Source organism: Mastomys coucha, unplaced genomic scaffold (genome assembly GCF_008632895.1).
Source record: "Mastomys coucha isolate ucsf_1 unplaced genomic scaffold, UCSF_Mcou_1 pScaffold21, whole genome shotgun sequence".
Classification (NCBI taxonomy): domain Eukaryota; kingdom Metazoa; phylum Chordata; class Mammalia; order Rodentia; family Muridae; genus Mastomys; species Mastomys coucha.
In genome coordinates this window covers 177,537,541-177,547,292 of record NW_022196904.1, presented here as the reverse complement: position 1 = coordinate 177,547,292, position 9,752 = coordinate 177,537,541, and the positions used below count along the sequence as shown (strand labels likewise).

The following is a 9,752-nucleotide window of genomic DNA, read 5'->3' as shown; positions in this document are numbered from 1 at the left end:
CTCTGCCTCCCAAGTGCTGGGATTAAAGGCTTGCGCCACCACTGCCCCTTGAGGCTGGGGATTTTTATCAAGTAGGATTGTTTGCCTTAGAGCTAACTATCAGAGTTCTTTCCCCAGAATGTGTGTGGTAGAAGGAGAGAACCAATCACCAATTTTTTTTCTGACTTCCATAAGTATGTATAACGAGTATGTGTGAATGTATGTGTGAACTGCCCTTTGGAAGGGCAGTTGGTGCTCTTACTCTGAGCCATCTCACCAGTCCCTGAACTTAACTCTTAAAGCAGAGGACTTACACAACACCCAGACTGCCTGAGACTTGACTGTTGTGGGCTGCCCGGGTGTTGTTTGTATTCTGATGTTAATTCTGCCTCAAGAGGGGCTGCCCAGGGGAGGAGTGGGTCACTTATTCAGGTGATTTCATGTGAACCTTCTCCCCATTTTAATTGGTCAAATAAAGGCTAGTGCCTGTGACTGGGCCGTGGAAGGGAAAGGTGGGGCTGGAGGTTTTAGAGAGTTGGGGAAGAGAGGGAAAGAGAGGAAGAAGGAAGGAGGAAGAGGAGGGGGAAGGAAGATGGAGCAGAACCTCATGGCCTGGAGAAGCAGCAAATGGCAAGGGATCTCATCCCATCATACCTGGGGAATAGAGTAGATCTGCCCAACCTAGGTGTGCAGCTTATAAAGATTGAATTATGTGGTTTTGCACGGGCTTATTGGGATTGGAGATTTACTGCAACACCTGACAGTTTATCTGCTTTTCAAGTCTCCTTGCCCCAATTCACATTCTGTTAGGACTCTAGCGTTACAAGAAAATATTCATCCAAGTTCTCATAGTAGGTGGAGCTGGGCAGTGGTGGTGCTTGCCTTTAATCCCAGCACTTGGGAGGCAGAGGCAGGCAGATTTCTGAGTTTGAGGCCAGCCTGGTCTACAGAGTGAGTTCCAGGACAGCCAGGGCTATACAGAGAAACCCTGTCTCAAAAACAAAAACAAAAACAAACAAACAAGCAAAAAAAACCCCAAAAACCAAAAAACAAACCACAGTAGGTGGAAATGCAGAACTCCCAGCTCCCAGGAAGACCCAAGCAAGCAAACAAGCCCTGATCCTCAGACCTGCTTTTTCTGCCCTTGCAGGATCAGGTCTGGGGCCCACCATGTGGGAAGGCCTGGCAGATAAATTTCAAGTCCCATTTCACTCAGCAACTGCCCTTACCATTCTACTTAAAAACAGAAAGCAAGGCGAAGGTAGTGCACACCTTTAATCTGTCTGAAGACAGCTACAGTGTACTTATGTATAATAATAAATAAATCTTTGGTCCAGAGTGAGCAGAAGTCCTAAAAGTCAGTTCCCATCAATCAGACGAAGGCTCACAACTGTCTGTACAACTATCTGTGTGTATTCATATGCATAAAATAAATAAATAAATCTTTAAAAACAAAAAACAAAACAGAGAGCAACAAGGCACTAGCAAGATGGTTCAGCCAGTACAGGTGCTTGAGGCCAGGCCTCATGACCTGAGTTCAGTCCCTGGGGCCCACATGATAGGAGAGAACCAATTCCCCCAAGTTGTCGTCTGACTCCACAAGCATGCTGTAGCCTGCACATGCTACCCCTCCTCCAACTGAGTAAATCTATTTTCCAAGGAATAGAATAAGAACCATAGACTCCCATGTGTCCTGGGGGTTCACTATGTGCTGCGCACATCCTATACTAGACCCCTGTGCAGACAGTAACTAACTCACTAAAGTGTATGCTCACAAAACTCCGATGTGGATACAATTATTATCCCCATTTACACACCAGGAAAGTTAGTCTGACACAGGCCTATATGAATCCAACAACTCATCCGAGGTTACAAAATGAGAATGTAATCTGATTGATTTTAATCTCGAGGTCAAACTTCCTCTTCCTCCATGAGACACACGCAACAAAACGCAAGGGATGTTTGCTGAGGAAGTATCCTGTGAGGAACATTGGGTTAGATACTACCAGGGTAAAGCGCTATGAATCTACCCCACTGGGGAGGAACACAGGGCATCCACGCACTGTTGGGAAGTCAAAGGAAGTTTCGAAGGACAGATAGGCCTGTGACAGATGGGGATAGGGATGAGGTGACCCAAGAAGAGCAGAGCAGGCAGCAAGCGTGAGAGCAGAGGCCGCAGGAGGAGGAAGCAGCAGTTATCACTGAGGAGCCAGCAGTGAAGATCAGTCTGAGAGCTAAGTGGCCGTCACCCTGGAGGACTGACAGCAAACAGATCCAGGGCGGATAGTGTGGAGCATGACTGTAAACGCTTGGGAGGTAGAGGCAGGAAGAACAGTAGTTCGAGTTATTCTTGGTTATGTAGGTGCCCTGGGTTCTATGGGTATTCTGAGTTATATAGGAATCCTGTCTCAGAGGAGCTTCCCCCCCACCCCCATTCCCCAAAGGAGGATAGATTTGGTTGGGAAGCCACTAAAGCCTTTGAGCAGAAGAGTACCCAAGGCAGTGTTATTAATAATGTTTGAGGCCTGCAGGTAGTGGCTAATGCCTTTAATCAGAGCACTTGTGAAGCAGAGGAAGGCAGATCTGTGAGTTCAAGGCCAGCTTGGTCTTCAATGCAAGTTCCAGGACAGCAGAGGTAGACAGAGAAACCCCATCTCAAAAAAACCAAAATTAAACAAACAAATAAAAGGTCCAGCTAAGGAGCCTCTGGGAGCACCCACTGGGAGCACCCACTGGGCAGCTGTAAATGAAAACTATCTGGTTTCCTATAGCCTTGGTGTTGATGGTATAGCACCACTGGGCACCAGAACTGAGTCCCTAGGGCGTCTGCTAGAGCTCACAGCCTATGGAATTCAGTTCTCAGAGCCAGGTGGCCAAAGTTCTCTCAGTCTGGATGCTGTCTGACCTGTAGAGCTCTCTTCTGTGAATTGTTCTTACATTTATTTAGTGTGTGCCTCGTGTGTGTGTGTGTGCGTGTGTGTGTGTGTGTGTGTGTGTGAGAGAGAGAGAGAGAGAGAGAGAGAGACAGAGACAGAGACAGAGACAGAGACAGAGACAGAGAGACAGAGAGCCTCTGTGTGTGTCTGTGTGTGTGGCACGAATACACACACACACACACAGGGGACATGTGAAATCAGATGGCTTTTCATTCCACCATGAGGGCTTAGGGATGTCAGGTTTATGGTGACAATGAGCCCTCTCATTGGTCCCCCTTCTGTAAATGTCCCCCAAATCCCAACATGGACAAATTGAGATTCAGGATAGAGCCTGGGATCTCAGAATACTGCCTACCCCCTCAGTGGTGGGGTGCTGATCTTGGAGCTGAAAAAATGGGATACTACAGCTAGAGAGATGGACAAGAACTGAATAAGAACAAGAACATGAGGGAGGGCTCAGAGGATGGCAGGGACTGGGTGTTGCTGTAGGTCTCATTATTGCTTGCCCAGATGTGTTCTTGGTGGGCCAGGTATAGGGGCTAGAGGGGTAAGGGACTGGGGAAAAAGCCAAAATTTGCACCTGATGATGGCCTCTATCTGCAGTTAGAGGAGTTTCCTCAGCTTCAGGGGGTCACCAGCCAAGACAGCAGCTCAGGAGTGTCAGGCCCTAGAAAATCTCCTGATTGGAAGGGAAATCTTGAATGTTTAGGATCGCTGAATGGAGGAGGAAGGCTTCCCTGAAATGCACTTCCATTTCCTGGAGAGTTAAAGTGACAGCTGGGTACTGTCCTCACTCGTCCCTAGAGAGGGAAAGCAAAAGCAGCCTACTGGGGAGTCGGCTCAGGAGTGGGCCGCTGATTCCCGGGAAAGACTGGGGAGTCGGCTCAGGAGTGGGCTGCTGAATCCCCGGGAAGACTGGGGAGTTGGCTCAGGAGTGGGCCGCTGAATCCCCGGAAGGAGCAGTACTTACTCACATAGCCTCTTCTCCGGCATCCCTAGGGCTGGATCTGCAATCAGCAGCTTGGTGGAGCGGAGCCACCTTAAATAGGCCCCCATGCTGCCCCAGCAGAGCCCCACCCACCCATGCAGGCTCTTCTGAGAAAGGAGGAAGGTGTGGGAGGACCGGGCATGCTGCCTGCTGCCCAGAGAGCCCTTTCTGACCTCAAGCCAGAGCTGGGAACACCCCCCCCCCAACACCCAGTCTTCCAAGTGTCTCCTTCCTGATTCCAGTGCCTGAAAGTCTGAGAGTCTCCCCTCTCCCAGAGATCAGCCCTCTGGATCTTTAGTTGTTTCTAATACCAGGAACCGCTTGTGTTGATGCTGAACTCAACCCCAATTCCAGGTTCAGAGACCGGGGGCTGGGGAATTACAGGCCAGAGTATTTACAGCATAGGCTCAGAGTCTTTTTCTGTCTGTTGGAGAGACCCCAGCAGCCTACAAAAGTCACCTAAGGGAATAGAAGAAAGGAGGTAACACTTGGCCTCCCCATCCTCCTGTGCCAGGGGCCTCAAGCAGTTGGCTCCCACCTTAGGGAAGGAGAAAGTAAGAATTTAAGGAACAGAAAACCAGGATCTATGGGCAAGGCCATATTAGCTGTGGATCTCTAGCAGACCTTCTGCTAGAGCAATGGTTCTCAACCTGTGGGTCGCAGCCCCTTGGGGATCAAAGGACCCTTTTCACTGGGCTCACCTAAGACCATCAGAAAACACAGACATTTACATTACAACTCATAACAATTAAAAAATCACAGTTATGAAATAGCAGTGAAAGACATTCATGGCTGGGGGTTACACCCCCCCACACACACACACAACATGAAGAATTGTATAAAAAGCCCTCAGCCTTTGGAAGGTTGAGAACCACCGTTGTAGAGATTTATGGAAATGCCACCTGACATTTTTGTCTGTAGTAGTCCCTTCCCTCTGCCCACCTTCTCTTCTGGGGCCCCAGAACCTGACCCCATCTGCACAGAGTTAGGTCTCCCCAGAATCTGAGTTAGGAATAGAGGGGCTCCCCTGGAAATCTGTGGCCTCATTCTTCCCTGAGAGTTCAGTAGTATCTTTTCTACTACCTAGCTACACCCAGTAGCAAACCACACAAGAATGGGATGGGGAGGGGAAAGGCAGACCCCTGGGGATGGCTGCAGGGGTCCGGGTCAGAACTAGGGGCAGCCCTGTTGAAGAAACCTGTGGGTTCCAGGATGGGGGTGGCAAGGGCTAAACAGGCATCTGTATTGTGCAACAGATAAAGGGAGGAGGAAAGGGGACACAGAAGGGAGGGCGAGCTGGAGCCTGGGGCTCATGGGGGAGACCATTGGTCCCTTTCCAGAGGCCTGCTTGGCCAGAGTTCAAAGTGGCTGTCACCCACCTCTTATTAACCCTAGCAGCGCCAGTCCGGCAGCAACAGTGCTTTTATGGGACAAGCCAAGCCTGTCCCTCCATCTCTCCCCTCCTTCTCCTCAGCACCCACTCACCCTGTTGGGGAGGGTGAGGGACACAGGAAAAGAGAAAGCAGAAAGCTCTTTTCTTCATATCTTGAAACTGCTTCAGCCCTGAGGGGTTGGGTGTCAGGGGCAACTTTTTCCCTGGGACTGAGGTCTCCAGAAGCTGGCAGCAACAGCTTCTGGGTCCCTGTCGCTGAAAGGAGGCTCCTCCTTCAAGACTAGGGCTGCCTGGTGCACTATTGAAGGGGATTCTTGGCACCCATTTTAGTTCAAAAGAAGGCATGCCTGTGGGCTTCCCCATTGGCAGTGTGAGGAGGCTGAGGTAGCAGGAAGAGAAAGCAGAAGCTGAGGTCTTCCTTCCTGGGTCCTGGTACACAGCGGGACACACACAGCTGTCCTGTCTCTTCTAGATTATTAGCCCTACCAGCGTTGGCAAGAGGGCACTGGGGTTCGAGAGGGTCTGCAGGCTGTCTTGGCCCCCGGTTCAGTTCTATTCTCACTTTAAGCATTTAATGTTCATCACCTTCCAAGGACCCTGTAAGCCACTTTAATCTTGAGAAGACATCAATAAGGGACAAAGGGGACGCGTAAGGTCCTGGAAGTCAGACCCCGAGAGCTGACAGAGGCAGGGCTTGAAGTCAGACTGAAAACATGTGGGAATATGATCGTTAGATCTTGCAATGGAAGACACCACATCCAGTCGGTGAGCCAGAGATTGAAGAAGGATCGGAACGACAAGGAAGAGCAAAGGGAAATCGGTAAGATTTCCAGGTGGGGGTCCTGGGGCAGAGGAAATAAGGCGGGCAGGGAAATCCTAAGATCTTTCAGGAATAAATGCCGAAAGGTTTGGGACCTCTAGCGTACAAAAAAGGAATAAGTCAGCCATGCCTCTCTACCCAAAACAAAAATGGCCGCCGGAGGAGCCGGTCCAAGAGGCAAAGATATATGAAAATGAGGAAAGAAGCCCCGCCCTTGTAGGGGCAAAGTGCCCTTCTCAAAAATGGCCACCATGGCGTCCTCCAGAAGGGAACTGCTCTGGGCCCCGCCTTTGATCTCGTTGGTGGGGCTGGGGGTGGGGGGGATAAGAATTGCACCGCGCGGGACAAGTCGCTGGCGGCGCCTGACGGAGCAGGTGATTTTCCCCTCCAGCCTTAGGAGAGTCGCAGAGAGCACTGACCCAGGGTACCCTTCCTGGCGTTCTCTTACGGTACCCCCACCCCCACCCCCGGAGGTTGTCGACCGGACCCCTTTCTCTAATTGTCTTGTGGCCTGTATGGAGGAACATCTAGCTCGTTCAGGCCTATCTCGTCTTGTGACTGACCCTCTCCCCAGGCGGCTGCTGCATCCCTGTGTCCTCAGGCCAGCTATTCTGAAGGCTTATGAGTGCCCTGCTAACGGGTTATAAAAAGCTCTTGCTTTAAGGGTCGGCCATCAGGGGGAATCCCACTTCCTGTGCTTCATTTCACCACCCGGGGTTTGTGCACCTGCCTGACTTTGGATGGTGGGATCCCTTGTTCCCCACAATGTCCTTGGTACCTCTAGGACCTGACATGGGGATCAGGGTGAAATAGTATTTGCTAGGGCCTTCATTACACTTCATGTGTCTTTATGAAAGGGCATGGAAGAAGTAGTGAAGAGCGCTGGGCCAAGGACCCCCTTGCCACTCCCTTAGCTCTCCAGGACTTCTTCCCACATTGCTTCCCAGGAATTCTCCATCCACATGGCCTGCTCTCAGCTGCTACTTAGTGCCTCTGCACTCCAAAGGAGCAGTATGACACTTCTAAGTTGCCCAGGGGGATCCCTCTAGCCCTGCCCCCTCTAATAGAGCATCTGAAGGGTACAGACCAGAACCTAAACTTTTGCGAGGCAGGCTCTCAAGCCATTCTCTGACCAGTGAGGATGGGTAGCTGAGTTAGGTGGCTGTAGAGCAGAAGCGATCCCTGAGGAATCCATCGTGTTTGTAGAGGGAAAGATGTTTTCAACAGGGAGATGGGACGGACAAGGAAAGATTCTGATGTAGGTAAGACTGATGGCCAGACAGGAGAGGCCACACCACTGGCATCGTGAGAGGTGGTGAAGTAGTTAACAGGGACTTCTAATGTCAGGCTTTCCCTGTGTGAGTCTGTGACTAACCTATCCTGTGTGACCTTAGGAAAATTTCTCAAATCTCCAGTGCCTTTGCTTCCTTTCAGGTAACAGGCATGAGAGAATTCTCCGCGTTTTAAGTTGCTATGTGGATTAAGAAAGTTAATGCATTACTTTATATGCAGTCAGTAGACGCTGCTTTTTACCATCATCAGAGATGTTTTTAGATTCATTTAATCAAATTATATGTATGTGTATTACTCTTTTGCTTGCATGTATGTCTGTGTACCACATGCATGCCTGGTACCCTCAGAACTCAAAGTGTTGTATCCCCAGGGACTGGAGCTCTGGGTAGTTGTGAGTGCGGGGAATCCAACTTAGGTCTAACGCAGGAACAAGTGCTCTTACCTGTTGGTCTGTCTCTCCAGCCCCCATCAGAGGTATTTTAGCAGGATTCACGACACAGTGGTTGACACAGTTCATAGGTACCACCATACAGCGATCTCTGATTGGGGCTCTCACGAACTGTGGGCTATTGTCTGGGATTTGCAAAGTCCATGGAAATCCTGATTTTACTCCAGACCAAAACCCAAGATGCTCAGACTGACCCGGGAAGCCATTTTAGTTCAAGTCTTCCCCAGCTCAGAGGAGAAAAATGTTAGGAGGTGCTCTCAAGCAGGAAGGACATGCTGGGGGAAGCTGGGAGGATAGAGAAGGGTGGGAAGAGAGATGTGGCAAATGTCAGAATCTGGGCCATGTTTGATCTGTCCAAGAACAAGAGGAGAGGTGATGATGGCCCCTTAGCAGGAAAGCCAGCCACAGAGCCTCGAAGGAAGGCGGCTTTCCCTTTGAAGACAGTGAGGAGCTGCCCAGGAACAACTCTGCAGCCCCCCTCCTTTGGTTAGAAATCCAGAGACATCACATATATCCCTGAAAAAGCTTCCCCAGAGACTGGGCTTTCATAGGCAGCCAAGCTTCTTTCCCCAGGCCACTATCAACAGTCAGGGTGTGAAGGTGGGGTAGGTCTCTGGAGCGGCTACCTCTTCAGGGGAGTTGCATGATGGTATTAGAATGTCTGGGCTAAGGTGTTCAGCCCCTGCAGGGGGCCCAAGGCTAAGGGCAGAGGGTGGTCTACCCTTGGGAGATGGGAGTTACTCGGTCCTCCTGCCCAAAGTGACTTGTTCTGTCACAGCTGCATCGCTGAGGGGATCAGATGCTGTGGGAATCTTGGATATCCCTCATCCTCAGAGTTAGCCCTAACTTGGTACTGGAGAGTTGCTGGGGACCCAGCTGAGGGCCTCACACACGCAACTACATCCCCAGAACTTAGATCTAACTGGGCAGTTCACTCAGGTGACTCGCTCCTCCGTTAAGCTCAGTGGGCTTCACTCATCGTCTGTGCAGACGGGAGGCACTGATTTTTGAGTGCCTAGCTTTCAAGAATGCTGAGTGCACAAGCTAGGGTTGGAGCAAGGTTTGAGGGGAGGAGAGATACGGGAGAGTCGTCTTTGACGTCATAAAACAGCTGGAAGAAACATTAAACACTGTCCGAATGATTAAGTAACTATGGCTGAGAAAAGCCCCGGTAAGTAAGGAAAAGTGCACTCTGTCTGGAGAGTACTGGGCTGTGGTGAGTAGACTAGCCCTAAAAGTGTGCCCTCGAATGTTGACAAACTGAAAGCAAGCCAGGATGGAGAAGAGTGGTCCAGGGATGATGTCATGAGGAGGCTGGAGAAGCTGGAGAAAAATAGGTGGGGATAAGGTCCCAACTCAGAGGGCACAGAACGATTCTAGACTTTCTAGAAACATCATAGAAAGTCATTGTTGAGTTTAATTAATTATTTATTTATTTTTTGGTTTTTCTTTTAAATGAGTACACTGTAGCTGTCTTCAGACCACCAGAAGAGGGTTATTATGGGTGGTTGTGAGCCATCATGTGGTTGCTGGGATTTGAACTCACGACCTTTGGAAGAGCAGTCAGTGCTCTTATCCGCTGAGCCATCTCACCAGCCCTATTTTTTTGGTTTTTCGAGACAGGGTTTCTCTGTATAGCACTGGCTGGCCTCGAACTCAGAAATCTGCCTGCCTCTGCCTCTGCTGGGATTAAAGGCGTGTACCACCACTGCCAGGCTTAGTTAATTAATTTATGAGGCAGGGGTCTCACTTTGTAGCCCTGACTGGCCTGGAACTCACTATGTAGACCAGGCTGGCCTCAATTTACAGCGATCCACCTGCTTCTGCTTGCTGAGTGCTGGGATTAAAGATATGTGCCACCACATCATCATTTTTTTTTTTTTTTTTTTTTTTTT

General features: G+C 50.0%; 1 protein-coding gene across 6 annotated transcripts in view; it reads left to right on the top strand.

Moving 5' to 3' along the window:
* Window positions 1–5,726: 5,726 nt before the first annotated feature.
* The window catches only part of Cuedc2 (CUE domain containing 2), a 10,120-nt gene continuing 6,094 nt past the window's right edge, over window positions 5,727–9,752 (top strand). For 2 of the 6 annotated variants that reach the window (XM_031390559.1, XM_031390556.1), the window contains exon 1: window positions 6,370–6,490. The gene's annotated coding sequence lies outside the window, so the exon portion shown is untranslated. Of the gene's footprint in view, window positions 6,117–6,369; window positions 6,491–6,521; window positions 6,541–9,752 lie in introns of those variants that run through there. The other 4 variants (XM_031390558.1, XM_031390557.1, XM_031390560.1 and 1 more) reach the window with 4 other exon arrangements.